Below are 14,965 nucleotides of genomic sequence, written 5' to 3'. Positions count from 1 at the left end.
GACTACCTGAGATAATTTAGGAAGAGAAAAACAAAAGAGGGGCACATCTAAGTGCATCAAGAGCTCCAGTATTCAGAGGTCAGGTAGAGGAGGAACTTTCAAAAGAATTTAGGGGGAGATGACCACGGAGAGAAGGGAACAATGGATGATCGGTGCCACAGCATGTGAAGCGCAGAAGATCAAGCTCCTCTCCCATAAGAAGTTTGCTTTTGTGGCTGGTGTTCCTTGACAAATATAATCCTCTGGTTAATGTTGGGATTTACTGTAATTTAGTAACAGGATTAAAGGCATCCAAAATATCATGAAATGACCTTTTAAATCCAAGTAAATAAATAGTTTTTAGTTTGTTTGATCAGTAACGCAAAGTCTTGGAAATGGAAATCACCAGAAAGCCCATCTCCGTTTTTAAGTTTTGTGAGACCGAGAGGGAAATCTCAAACAAAAAAGTAAAACAATGCAAAATGAAACTGGTGAGAAAGCAGCCAGTATTCATTTTCACTTTCGTATCTAAATTCTGGAGTATAATTGCTCTCTTTTATTATTTTTTTGTTTAAAAAGTTGGCATTTAGCATAAGTATCTGTTTCTATGCCAAAATAGAAAAATCCTATTGTATATTGACATTTTTATGGTCTAAATAAATTTAAAATGGATAACCTTAAAAATTTTTGTCTGGTCTCAGTGAAAATATAAGTGGATTAAGTAACATATGTAACATGTACCCCCAAAACATGAAAAATTTTAGAATGTATGACAAGTCAAATTTATGTTTCTCAATCTGTATTCCAGCAGGTCATTGTGTTCTAGTAAGAAAATGTGGTAGAACTTATCCTAATGTATTTGATGCTCTAAAAAAGCTCTTGATCACAAATTTTCTTTTGGCTTTGAGATTCAAATTATTTTAACTTCTTGCAGACAACTGTTGTGTATATAATTTTAAAGGGAGATTTAGCTGGTAGGATTAAGGATTAATTTCTAAATTTTTTAAAATTCTCTCCCTACCTTAAAAAAGGACTCCAAATTTGGACTTGAGCAATATTTTATGCTTGAGCAATTATAGTTTGGAAAGCCATCTTGGACTGAAAATTAATTTTTAACATCTTCTAATCTCTAGTAAACAACTTCAAAAATTGGAACCTGGAAATTTCAGTCCCTAATGCATCAACTCTTTCGTTGTGAGCAGTGGTAATTAGGATTTTGCCATGGAGGGAAAGAGCTTTCTGGCACGAAGATATGCTTTCTTGTTCATATGAAGTAGTAATTATTTCCATTTAAGGCTATTTTTAAATTCTTACACCTGCCTTTGCGTTTGTGAAAGCCAGTTCTGGCCATGATAAAGCTTGACCTAACTAGGTAACTGGCATAAAATCACGAATGAGCTGCTCTGATAAACATGAACTGAAAAAAGTGATTCCTGTTTTCTTTCAAATCCTTAATTGTAGGAATTCACATTTGAAAACCCATCATACTTTTTCTCAAATCACTCGTTTCCTAATTGCACATCTAGGATTAGTTCTGCAGATTTTTCCACATGGGCTGCACTGGGTACAGTCACTGAAAAAGACAGGGAAGTCCTGGGGAGGAGATCCAGGCACGAGTGGATTTGGTTAGCGCTTAATCAGCATGGATGGATGGTTCAATTGCCAGAAAGAGGGAAGTAGAACCAGGTCAAATAGCTATTGATCAGAAATGGGGCTAGAGTGACAAGAAGTCAACAGGGCTTCAAGTCAAAGGGAACCAGGAGTGGTATAGTTGCAGGCTACATGCAAAAGAGTTTGTGTAGAAAGGTTAGCACCAAAGAGTTCTGGAGAAGTAGTAGCAACAGCCCTGGAAGGGTTATGGTATCTTCTGATGACTTTACATAGTTTTACTTAAATTTTTAAACTTGCAGAGGTAACTGCATGAACATAATAAAATAGTCAAAAAGTATAATTGAGTATATAATGAAAGGGAAGTCTCTCCCCAACCCTGGTCCCCCAGGTCCTCAGTTCCCTTCCCCAGAAGAAGTCACATTACCAGCAGCTTGTGTATCTTCCATTCACAGATACTCTATGTCTGCATGAGTATACACATATGTGTATAAATATACATTTTAAATATACTAATTATATCAGACGGCTTTATTCCTTCTGCTCCATTAGTAACATATATTTAAGTTCATTCCTTACTGGTACATAAAAAAGCTATTTATTATTTTTTCATGGTTTTTGCTGCCTTTTAATCTTGGTGGTTTGGGCTGCCAGATTAATTCTATTCCATCTAACTCATTTCACTTGAAGTTAAATGATCTTTGTGTTAAACTTAAATCATATACTTTAAGCATCTAGCAAAATCCTTTAAAGGGGTCGGGCTCTTCCACCTCTAGTTCTGTGACATTGAGGAAGTTACTAAGTTTCTCTAAGCCTCAGTTTTCTCAACTATATGATGGGAATACCATCTACAAGGCTTATATAGCAGATAAGGCTATCTGTCTCAAAAGCATGCTCTCCCTTTCAAAGCATAGAGTTGTTTTCTGGGAAGAAATTATCCAGCAAGAAACTACATTTCCAGCTCCCTTTTCATCTGGTGTTACCATGTGACTAAGTTTTGACAACAGAAGATGAAAATAAATAGTAATGTGCACCAGTTCAAAGCCAGAACAATTAAAGACCTAACTAATGCGCTACCTCATAGAATTGGGGTGAGGATAAAATTAAATAATGTAAGGTGTGAGTGTTTGAATTTTGTGAGTCCCAGAAAAGATTATGTTCTAGAACTAATCTGTTCCTGTGGGTGTGGGGCCCATTGATTGTATTGAATTCAGTTAAGGGATCTTCAATTAGATCAATTGATTTGATCACTTTAGGGCTTTTGATAGGACGACATCAGTGAGGGGTAATCCAGGTTGGGTCTCCTCCTCTTTATGGGAGATTTATATAAATGGAGATACAGAGAGAGACACACACAGAAAAGAAGCAGCCATTTTGATCCCGCCATGTAGGATCAAGTAGAAAGGAGAAAGTAGAGAGAGAGAGAACTCCAGGTTCACCTACAGCTGCAGAAAGACAGAGAAGCCACGAGAAGCTCAAGGAGACAAGGCCCAGGGAGAGAGGCCTGATTGCTCACAGCTGCGCTCCAGGAGAAAGGAGCGAAAGACCATCAGACCTGTGATCTTGCCTCACCATGTGGCAAGAAAATGTTAACTAAATAGTATCCAATAATTACTAGCTTTGTAAACTTAGGCGAAATACTCTCTGAATCTCACTTTCTCTGTCTCTAAAATGAAGCAAATGGCGTAGTGAAAGAAATGAGAACATCACAAAAGTGTTATTCAAATGTTAGAGTCTATTGCTTTTATTCATAGTGACAATATGAGGTTGATAGTATAGCTGTTACGGTTTGAGGACATTATTGCTTACAATGCTTATTGCATTACAATAAAAGTGATGTACCTCAGTGACAACTTTATAGCAGCTCATCTTCTGGCTTGCTGCCTCAAGAAGCAAATAACATATTTCCTTACTTTACCTTTAAAATGAGAATGATGCATATCCGTTTACCACTGAAGTTGTATACTGCTAATTTGCTGTGCATCAGTTCATCCATCCTAAGATTTTTCTTGCCCATGGAACAAGAGCGTGTCCAATGGTTAAAAGAAACTGGCAATGATTTTAATCTGATTGTTATCTATGTTTCAGATTTTAAACCTGCTGTTTTATACCAGAATGTAGAAACAACAACTGTCAAAACTTTATGAAGTTTATCTAAAGCAAGGATGAAGACTGAAAATTAAACAGTTCTAAATTTTGTTCTTGCTGTTAACAAATCCTTGCTATTAAACCCCAAAATAAACCATTCTATTAACCAAGAATAACATGAATATGGGGTTACAAAATATTAAAGAGCAACATCTTAAAAAGTAGTGGTTTTATTCACATATGGTAGGTCTGAGGACACTTCCACAATGCAATAAGTAACTGAAAAGTGAAGGTTTAGATAAGCAGTAAGCAGTGACTCCCAGGGAGCCCCCAAATCAGGCTCCTCTTATCCCAACATGGCTGCTGGAGAGTTCTACAGCAATGCAAAGTCCCCTCACTGTAACTTTGGAAGGGATGATGTAAAATCTTCCTCCCCGTAACAGTGACAGCTTTGTGGAAAAGGTAACCTGAATTTCCTAAGACAAATGTCATTCCTTATAGGATGCTGCAAGGTCATGGAGAAAGATGAATGTTACATGCTCAAAGGTATTTCTTGGAAGTTGGAGATGCTGGAATATAGTTATAGAAACCTGGAGGCAGCAAGCGAGGCAGGGTCTGGGGCCAGGAGCACTAGAACACCAAACTCCAACATAAGCGTGGTAGATTAATTGTCCCCCAGTTTGGACATTTTCTGGATCAAAGTCTACATTCTGGTGGATGTGGATCCATTGTAAATAAGATCTCTTCAAGATGTTACTTCAGTTAAAGTGTGGCTCAACTTAATCAGGTTAAACTTTAATTCAGATTCTGAAGTCTTATAAAGAGCAGAGTGAAAGTCAGATGGAGAAAGAAGCCATGGGAAGCAGCCAGTAGCCCAAAGTCAACTGAACCTGGAGGAGAAGGAAGAAGACATCGCCATGTGCATTGCCATGTGACAGAAGAGCCAAGGACCAGGGAACTCTGGACCCAGCCCAGAACACCGCAGCCTTCTAGGAGAAAGTTATCACCTTACTGAAGCTTTAAGTCTGGACTTCTCCTAGCCTCAAAACTATGAGCCAATAAATTCTTATTATTTAAATCAATTCATTGAATGGTATGTGTTTTAGCAGCCAGGCCACTGAAACAATAAGGGAGAAGGATGTAGAAATACACAACTTTCATATGTTTTAAAAGTGTGGGTATTTTCTTAAATAAGCCAATAATCCTGCTATATTACTGCTTCCTCATCATAAAGGTATGCTTAGTGTTGTAGTCTGCTAGGCTACTGAAATAAATATACCAGAAATGGGTTGGCTTTTCCAAAGGGGATTTATTAGTTTACAAGTTTACAGTTTCAAGGCCAAGAAAAATGTCCAAATCAAGGCATCGTCAAGTGATGCTTTCTCCTAGAAGGCCAGCTGCTGGTGATTCTGGACTCCTCTGTCACATGGCAAGGCACATGGCAGCATCTGCTGGTCTTTCCCTTCTCTTCCTAGTTTCATTGCTTCCAGCTTCTTGCTTCCATGGCTTTCTCTTTTTCTCTCCATATTCATCCCATTTATAAAAGACTCCAGTAAGAGGATTAAGATCCACCCTGGACCATGCCCTAACAGAAGTAATCTAATCAAAAGGCCCTACTTGCAATAGGTTTATACTTACAGAAGTGGATTAGCTTTAAGACATACTTTTCTGGGTCCATGCAGCTTCACACAATTACACATAGTGAAATATAACATAGAAGGGGAATAATTCTAAAGTTAGTATACCCCTCTTCATGTCAGGGAGTGATCAGAACAAGGTTCCTTCTATACACAGCAACAATGATATGTCCCATGGAAAATTTGAGAATAAGGAAAATAATTTTGCCTTCTGGGACTCAAACTAGTGAAATCTGTACTTGTTAAATGAAGGATGTGAGTAGAAATACAATCTGTATAATAGATTGTATAACTAGATAAAGGAAGATTTCAGAAAGTTTTTTAACTCCAGATTGGTTGTGGAACTTGATTGTAAATTAATAAATTTATTATATCCTCTCTAGGAAAGAGAAAGAAGAAAAATAAGGAAAAGGAAAAGATAAGTCAGATCCTGTTTTATAGATGCATGGTAGACTTTACATACATACAACTGGGGCTTATTTCTCAATTTCATAAGAAAGATTGCAAAAATGTAATTACAAGTGAAAAAGAATGAAGCACAATTTACCATAGCTTACTTTAGATGAAAAATTGCCTTGTGTCAACTTTATATTATTTATAGCCTTAATGAATATTATTTTAACTTTCCAAATTATGAGTGACCTGAGTGAGAAACACAAATTTTCTGGTCATTAATAATGTAAGTACATCATCAAAATTTAATAACTAATCAACTTGATATATATAGTTCAATCTCTTATAAGTTTGAGTAGTGCGACTCACCTGGATTCAATTAATTCTGAGAACTGAAGGCTGAAGGCCAGACGAAAGTTGATTATAAAGTCCAAAAATAATGGTACCCTGTGAATAATTTTTCTAAGCAGGTAATTAGACTTCTTTTAGTAACTCTTCAATTCTTATTGACCACCCTCATCCCCTCACCCCCACCCCTTGCTTTTTAACTTTTCTAAGTATCATGCTGGGGTCTTCAGCTTCTATTACCTGCACCAAATATTTGATGTAAGCATTCATAATGCACATTCATTAAGCTCAACTGGGACTCTAGCTCTGTATTCTTTCCCAGAGACACCTGGTTTGAGAAATAGTGTCAACTTTCCTAGTGTCCATAAAGTTCTAGATGACAAGAAATGACTTTCTGTTTACATTCAAAATCTGCCCATGGAATATTGGATATTGAAAAGCCAGCCCTACACATCCATGCCTAATTCCACTGCTGTGCCCAACTACTGTTAGGTTCCCAAGTTTGGAAACTCTGATGTCATCATTTGAGGTTTCAGCTCGTTCCCCAGTTCCCTCATCTGTTGGGGTTTAGCACACCTGTGCCCTGAAGCCATTAGTCCAGACTTCCTCATCCCATATCGTGTTTTAAGTGGTGAGCCTCACTTGCCTCTGGGGCAATTCCCTAAAATACATGCATTCCCTTAAACAATGCCTTGGCTTCTATCTACATTATTCACAAGGGCCACACAACTAATTCTTCCTAGAACAGAACATGTTCATCCCACTGTTGTTTCCACCTCCAGAAACAGAAAACTATTTGCAACTTTAAACATTAGCTACAGCTTTTACCCCTTTAAAGAGCAACTGACTTCTTATCACCATCTAGTACTCCATTTGATAAATTATCTAATGTAATCCTCTGAAAAACATTCTAAGTTAAACCTATAAAGTTATTGCATACTTTACCAGTATAAGAATCTCTGCCTGCATCACAACAGCAGAGAGGCAAAGCCTGGATTCTAACCAATGCTACTCTGGCTCTTACGCAAGATACCATTGCTCCAATAAACCCCTGGGAAGGAATCAGTTTACGCAACTTCTGTTATTACCCAGCTGTGATGGTCAGGCTAATGTATCAGCTAGCCAGAACATTGTGCCCAGTTGTTGGTTAAGCAAGCACAGGGCTAATTTTAATACAAGGGCATTTATAGACTTTAGTCATCAGTGAGGTTACTGCATAGATAGCTGATTACATCTACATCAAACAGGGAGATTGCCATCAGCATTGAGTGATGCTTTATTCAATCAGTTGAATGCATTTAAAGGGGGAGTGATTTCAGCATTCAGGGAGAATTTCCCAGCTCATCTTTGGACAGCCAATGTCTCCCAGAAACTCATCAAGGACCTTTATTGGACTTTTCATCAGAGCCCTTGGTTGCAGCCTGCCCATGGAATCTGGACTCGTGCATCCCCATGGTTATGTGAAAGACTCATAAAATCACATGCTATTGACAGAGATCTCCTGTTGATTCTGTTTCCCTAGATAAACCTGACTATTACACCAGCCATAATCTGAGACTGGGACATTAAGCAGGTGTGATCGATAAGAGATAGAAGGTGGGGGAAGGAAGGAGAAAGATCTGTGATGCCTGAAATATTACCTAGACAGTACAGTCCCAAGGTAATCATGATAACTGAGAGTGGGGTGGACGTGGGCATCTGGGACGAGGTAGAAAAGGGGATGGAATTCTTAAAATAAACACTTGTGAAACAGATGTATTTATTTATTTAGCTCTTAACAGCTTTTCTTCTGCTGTGTCTTGGGCTCAGATTCTTGCTTCTATATTTTGACTTTAATGAAACCTGCCTCTCTCCCCCTCTTCCATTTGACAACTCCTTGTGTCTTACTGGCTGCATCTTTTCAACTTGGCTCTTCCATGTGACTCTTGGTGCCAGGTCTGTGTAAGCCCAATCCCTGCCAAAATTCCTTGGCTAAGTCATTTACTATCAGGCAAATGTTTCAATAGCTTTATGTAATATGCTATATGAATAGAGACATGTTATGTTATAAGAGCTGCTGCTTCTATCATCCCGCATTGGCACGTCGAAAGTCTCTAAATATCGAATTTGTCCTCTCTCATTGTGTATTTGTCATCTATGCACATTTTAAAAGTAACTTAAATTGTGACATTGTTTTCCCCCCAAAGCTCCAGCAGTACTACTTCTGGATATTACCACCTAGCTAAAGAGAAAAAAGAAATAAAGGTAAACCATACGTGAAATGTCGTCAAGGGCACCGACAGCAAGGCGACCTAAAGGTGAATGCCCTGGAACCCGGCATTTATAAAAGTGGGCCCGTCGTGCAGCAGCCTGTGGGAGCACCCAGTGGGAGAGCCCACGCACCGTGGCCAGTTCACCGACAGCAGCCCGGCTGCTATTTGCAGTCCCCGAAGTTGACAGAAATGGCAGCATCTTTCAATCAACTTCCAGGCTTTCCTGTCATCACCTTTCATGTGCAAGCTGGCTAAGATACTATTCACAGACACCAGTTAAAGTACATGAGGCATGTTGGCAGGGTTCATGTAAGAGATAGAGCTCTGTGGAATCCAACCATTTCTACATTTTTGCACTAAAGATTTTGCTGCAGATGGACCAATTTTCCTTGACAGGACTTTCAGGCCGTCTGCATAACACATGTGTTCTCTTTATGATTTACATTTCCCTTATTTTTTTCTGAAAGGACAACTTAATCTTTTATTTCCCTAGTAATACAATAAATATATCCTCTCATAAAATAAACTAAATAAAACAAACGGAGACTTTGCAGATAAGCCTAACATCCCCCCTTGCCCACCCACCCACCCCAGTTCCAGACACCTTTCCAGAAGAAACTGCTTTCCTCCCTGGCTTTGAATCCTTCATAGCTTTACTATGCAGATACGTGTGCATGTGCGTATATCCATGTAGAAATCATGTAGATTGTTTTATTTTTTACATACGTGGCATCATGTTTCATGTATTACATCTTGTTTTAGTTTGGAGACATTTTTATGTCAGTATATGTGAATTGACTTCATTTAAAAAAACGATGGAGCATACCACTTATTTTAAAATGTTTTCTTTGCATCGCTAAATAAATTAAATAAGCTATGTCTGGTACATGTCTTAGGACCATGACACAGTTGAAATCAGTGAAGTAGGTCCACATGTAGTGGCATGAAAAGATCTCTTGAACATAGTGAAATCAACTTATATGGAATTTCAAGGGACCCAGAATAACCAAAACTATCTTGAAAAGGAAGAACCGAGTAGACAGACTTATGCTTTGCCACTTCAAAACTTACTACAAAGCAATGGTACTTAGCACAAGGATAGATATATAGATGAAAGAAATAAAAGTGAGTCTATAAAAAAAACCATGTATCTATGGCTATCTGATATTCGACAAGCATGCCAAGACCATTCAAGTGGGAAAGAATGGTCTTTTCAACAGAAGGTGCTGAGACAAGTGAATAAAGCCAGAGAATGAAGTTGGAGCTTTACCTCACTTCATATACAATATAATTTTGAAATGAAGCAAAGACCTAAATATAAGAGTTAAAACTATTAAACTTTTCGAAGAAAACATAGAGGTAAATCTTCATGACCTTGGATTTGGCAAAGAATTCTTAGATATGACACCAAGGAATGAGCAACAAAGAGGAAAACATAGAGAATACTGGACTTCATGAATTTTTTTAAGCGTGCTTCAAAGGATACCAGGAAGAAAGCAAAAAGATAACCCACACAATGGGAGAAGATATTTTCAAACCATATATCTGATAAGGGATGTGTATCCAGAATATATAAAGAACTTCTACAATTCAATGACAAAAAGACAAAAACCAATGGAAAAATGGGCAAAGGATCTGATTAGACACTTCTCTAAGGAAGATATACAATGGCCAATAAGCACATGAAAAGACACTTGACCTCATTAGTCATCAGCCAAAGGCAAATCAAAACCACAATATGATATCACTTCGGGGAAGCAGATGTGACTCAAGCAATTGGGCTCCCATCTACCACATGGGAGGTCCAGGGTTTGATTCCTGGGGCCTTCTGGTGAAGGCAAGATGGTGCAGCAAGGTGATGCAAAAAAAGAGACATAGAGGAGAGACAATAACAGATACAGCAGACCAGGGAGCTGAGGTGGCACAAGTGACTGAGCACCTCACACCAACCCTGGAAGGTCCCAGGATTGGTTCCTAGTGCTGCCTGAAGAGAAGATAAGCAGACACAGAAGAATACATAGTGAGTAGATACAGAGGGCAGACAAGGGGGGATATAAATAAACAAATCTTTTTAAAAAAAGGTATCACTGCACATGCACTAGAATGACTAGAATCAAAAGTGCAGATAAACAAGTGTTGGCCATCAATGTGGAGAAATTGGTTGCCTTAATACATTGCTGGTGGAAATGTAAAACAGTACAGGTGCAGCAACTTTGGAAAACAGTTTGGCAGTTCCTCAAAACAATTAAACATATGACTAGCACTTCCTCTCCTAGGTACATTCCCAAGAGAAATGAAAACATATGTCCACAAAAACTTGTACATAAATATTTATAGTAGCATTATTCATAATAGTTAAAAGCCAGAAACAACTCAAATGACCATAAACTGATGAACGGATAATGGAACATTCATTATTCGGCCTTAAGAAGGAATAAAATACCGATAAAAGCTACAACATAGGATGAACCTGGAAAACGTTATGTTGAGTGAAAGAAGCCAGTCACACACACAAAACCCATATTATATGATTCATTGAGATGAAATATGCAGAATAGGGAAATCTATAGAGACAGAAAGTAGATTAATCACTGTTGAGGTTTGAGGATGGGGAGTGGGGATGGGAGTAGAGTAGCTGCGGTCACCCCTCGGGCTAAAGTGTGGTTTGCTGACCTGGCGGGGGGCGGCGGCTGCGGTAGGCCTATTCCAAACCGCTGCCCCCATAATAGGGTGGTTGGTCGGGCCCACCGCCACCCCTGAAGGAAGCTCGGCATGGGCGCAGAGTGCCCTCGGGTCTCCCCTTCTCGGCAGCCATGCTTCCGTGGCCGCCCCTCCTCCCAGATAGCGCCACACGATGCCTTCTTCTTCTTTCTCCCTGCGCAGGTGCAGGGTGGAAAATTCCAGTCCGCCCTTTTCCCCTCCCCCCCCCCCCCCCCACAGCAGCAACAGCCAGGCGTGGGCGGGAAACTCAAGTCTGCCCTCTACCCCAGCAACAGCAGCCACCAATCCCTAAACCCTGCCCCTTCCCCCAGCAACAGCAACAGCCAATCCCCAACCACCACCCCTCCCCCTTCCAGTACCTCCCACTGACCTTTCTCCAGCAACCAATCAGAACAGGGCATGGCTTCGACCAATCAGCCTTCCCCAGCCCCTATAAAACTGTTGCCTCTCCCTCAATAAAGTGGACTTGCGTGTTTACCTTGTCTCCACGGTAGTTCTTCTGCAGTGCGCCCTCCAGTCCTGAGAGCCCCCGACAAGGGCCTGGCCTCCCTTGTCCCCAGTTCGTCGCCTGCTTCTCCGGGCGACCCCTTCGTCGCAGGCTTCGCCGGGCGACCCCGTCAGCCGAACCGCGCAACCCCTGTGAGACCGACCCCTCGTCTGCTGCCGGACCGACCCCTCGTCCCAAGCGGGACCGACCCCTCGTCCCAAGCTGGACCGACCCCTCGTCCGCAGCCAGACCCCACCTCTACCGACCGAGCAAGCCGCCGCAAGTAGCTAACAGTTATGAAGGTTCTTTTTGAGGCGATGAAAATGTTCCAAAATTGATAATGGTGATGGTTGTATGTATTTGAGAATATGCTAAAAACCACTGCCTTGCAATGTTTAAATAAGTAAATTAAAGGTATATAAATTATATCTCAGGATATCTGCTTAAGAAAAAGTTTGATGAAGAAGACTGAGAAATGAAAATGAGTACAAACTAGACACGATGACAAAGCACAGGTGTCATGAGACAGAGTTGAGTCATCTAATGCAGGTTGGAGTGGGGAAGGGGGTAAATAAGTGATCAGGAAAGTCATGGAGGATACAGTATTTGAGCCTTCTCAGTTCAGCAGGCCAGCCCATGCTCAGCTAGACTTACTCTTTCGGCCACACCTCTACCTACTTCTTCAGTCTGACCCAAAGCTCATGGCAGCAGTGGCTTCCGAGGTCAGTATGGACCCTGGAAACTGTCCCATTGCTATACCACTCCCACCAACCACATACAGCTCCAGGCCCCTCTCTGCTCTATATTCAGGAAGTTTCTGGGGCCCACCTGGTATCTTGGTGAGAATTCCCAGATTTCAAGGAAAAGAAATAACCTGAGCATTTTCTGCTCTTCTGCCCAGGGGTTTCACAGTCTTTGGGAAATCATGTATCCTTGGAAATGCACCTTCCACTTCCATGAAAAGCTAATAACTAATGTATTAGCCACCCAAAAGGGTGCTGATGCAAAATGCAAAAAGCTGTTGGCTCTTATAAGAATATTTATTTGGGATAGAAGCTTACAGTTACCAGGCCATAAAGCACAAGTTACTTTCTTCACCAAAGTCTATTGCCATGTGTTGGAGCAAGATGGCTGCCAACATCTGCCAGGGTTCAGACTTCCTGGGTTCCTTTTTTCCCTGGCTTGCTCAGCTGCTCTATTATCTCCCCAAGGCCAGCTGTAGACTCTTAGGTGAATGGCTTCTCTTCCCAGAGCCTTCTCTCTTTCCTCATGACCGAGCTCCTCTGTGTGCTTACTTTCCAGGGCTCCAACTCAGACTCCAGCATCAAAACTCCAACATCAAAACTCCAACTCTGTCCTTTGCCATGTCTTTTTTCTGTTGAGTCCCCACCCACCAAGAGGTTGGGACTCAACACCCTACTGACATGGCCCAATCAAAGTCCTAATCATAATTTAATCATGCCCAAGTACAGACCAGTTTACAAACATAATCCAGTATCTATTTTAGGAATTCATAAACCATATCAATCTGCTACAGTATCATACCAGTGCTCTCCTCAAGGGAACATGTAAATAACACATGAGATGAGGGCTGTGAAAGCCGCCATGCACAGCACAAATAGTAGTCGTCTTTGTTGGGTTTTGATGGTGATGGGGGCATGGCTCAGTTTGCCAGGCTGCTAAGACAAATATCGCACAAAGGGTTGGCCTAACTACAGGAATTTATTGGCGTAGGGCTTCAGAGGCTAAGAGGCAAGCGCCTTCCTGCTAGCCTTCCGTCTGGCCAGCAATCCTTGGGCCCTTTGGCTTCTATGTCACACGGTGATGTCCTCTCCTTTCTCTCCCAGGTACCCACTGACTTTTGGCTTCTGGATTCTCCCATGGCTTTTGCCAGGCCCAAATTTCTTCTGCTAGTAAAGGCTCCACTAGTCCAGATGAAAGCACTTGGGCTACACCTTAACTGAACAAAGCATCTTCAAGTGAACCTATTTACAATAAATACCCACAAGGACCCAGACTAAGATTAAGAACATGTCGGGAAGCGGATGTGACGCAAGTGACAGAGCTTCCGCCTACCATATGGGAGGAACTGGGTTCAATCCCTGGGGTCTTTTGGTGAAAAAGAAGAAAGAAAGCGTGCCTGCACAGCAAGCCAGTGTCCACACGGTGAGCTGAATGCCCCCATGAGTGCCCGCGCGGCGAGCCAAGTGCCAGCGCAGCAAGCTGAGCAGCATGCGGTGAGCCAGCGCCCGTGCAAGTGAGTCACACAGCAAGGTGATGACACAACAAAAAGAGAGACAAAGAAACCAGGAACTGAGGTGGTGCAGCTGACAGGGAACCTCTCTCCACATCAGGGGTCCCCAGGATCGAATCCTGGTAAATCCTAGAGGATAAAAAAACGAGAAGACAAAAAGAGAAATAGATACAGAAGATCACACAGCACATGGACACAGACAGCAAAACAGCAGGGTGGGGGAAGGGCAAAAATACACAAATAAATCTTGAAAAAAAACACATGTCTAAATTAGGGTCCAGGTTTCAAGCTACCACAGGGTGTGACTCAAATTCGAATCCTCTGAGTGTTGCTCTTGTAGGGAGAGCATGAAGCTTGTTGGAGCTTTCTCAGATATACAGTCACATTTCAGTCGAACTCCGTGTTTACGTCCTTCTTACCTGTCAGCCTCCATTCTGGCTGGATTTCATTTCAACCCTACCCCGTACCAGCCTGGGACCCCTTGTTTATCTTCTTTCAGTTTCCTCTTGGATATCATGGGGACACCTAGAAATATCTCAAGGATATCGTGAGGATCATTTTAAGCCAGGACTAGAAACCACCACACAGCGATGCTCTCACACGCCAGGTCTGAACTAAGAAGAGCCTTCTCTCGGGGAGAAACTCGCGGCCTGAGAGGGGAGCCTGCCCGGGGCACGACGCGCACGGCGGCTGTCTGGCGTCCCCGCCCGGGAGGCGGCAGCGCGGCGGGGCCTGGCCCGCTAGGGGGCGCCGGAGCGCCGCACCGCAGCAGCCCCGCAGCGGAGCGCAGAGGCCGCGGGCGCGGAGCTCGCGTCCTGCCGCAGTCCCTCGGCCGCTAGCGGGAGCGAGCGCGAGTCCGGGGACCGCCGCGGGGCCCCCCGCGCCTGCTGCGCCGGCCGCCTCCCCCCGCGATCGCAGCCACTCGGGCACGCCGCCCTGCGGGCTGAGCTGCGCGGCGCGGCGGGCTCTGGCGGCGGGGACCGGCTCCGAACTTGCCGGGGACCGCGGCGCTCCCGGGGCCTGGGCGGTGTGAACAGGTGAGTGCCACTCACGTGCCCAGGTGTCGCCTTCGGGACGGCCCCCTGCAGCCCCTTGCGAGCCCCGGAGCGTCGGGCCCTTGGGCCAGTCCTCGTGGTCCCCGGGTCCCCCAGGGCGGTTTTGCGGGGCGCGGAGAAGGAGCTGGAGCGCGCGCCGGCCG

At 42.7% G+C, this 14,965-nt stretch overlaps 2 protein-coding genes across 3 annotated transcripts in view; one reads left to right on the top strand and one right to left on the bottom strand.

Annotated features, from left to right (window-relative positions):
- Nucleotides 1-14,965, bottom strand: part of PTPRO (protein tyrosine phosphatase receptor type O) — a 329,014-nt gene that overhangs the window by 313,774 nt on the left and 275 nt on the right. The gene's annotated exons all lie outside the window — the stretch shown is intronic.
- RERG (RAS like estrogen regulated growth inhibitor) overlaps nucleotides 14,620-14,965 on the top strand; it is a 133,113-nt gene continuing 132,767 nt past the window's right edge. The window contains exon 1 of the mRNA XM_004460310.5: nucleotides 14,620-14,804. The gene's annotated coding sequence lies outside the window, so the exon portion shown is untranslated. The remainder of the gene's footprint in view (nucleotides 14,805-14,965) is intronic.

Source organism: Dasypus novemcinctus, chromosome 20 (assembly GCF_030445035.2).
Source record: "Dasypus novemcinctus isolate mDasNov1 chromosome 20, mDasNov1.1.hap2, whole genome shotgun sequence".
Taxonomy (NCBI): domain Eukaryota; kingdom Metazoa; phylum Chordata; class Mammalia; order Cingulata; family Dasypodidae; genus Dasypus; species Dasypus novemcinctus.
The sequence above is the reverse complement of the archived record's forward strand: the minus strand, read 5'-3'. Positions and strand labels throughout refer to the sequence as shown.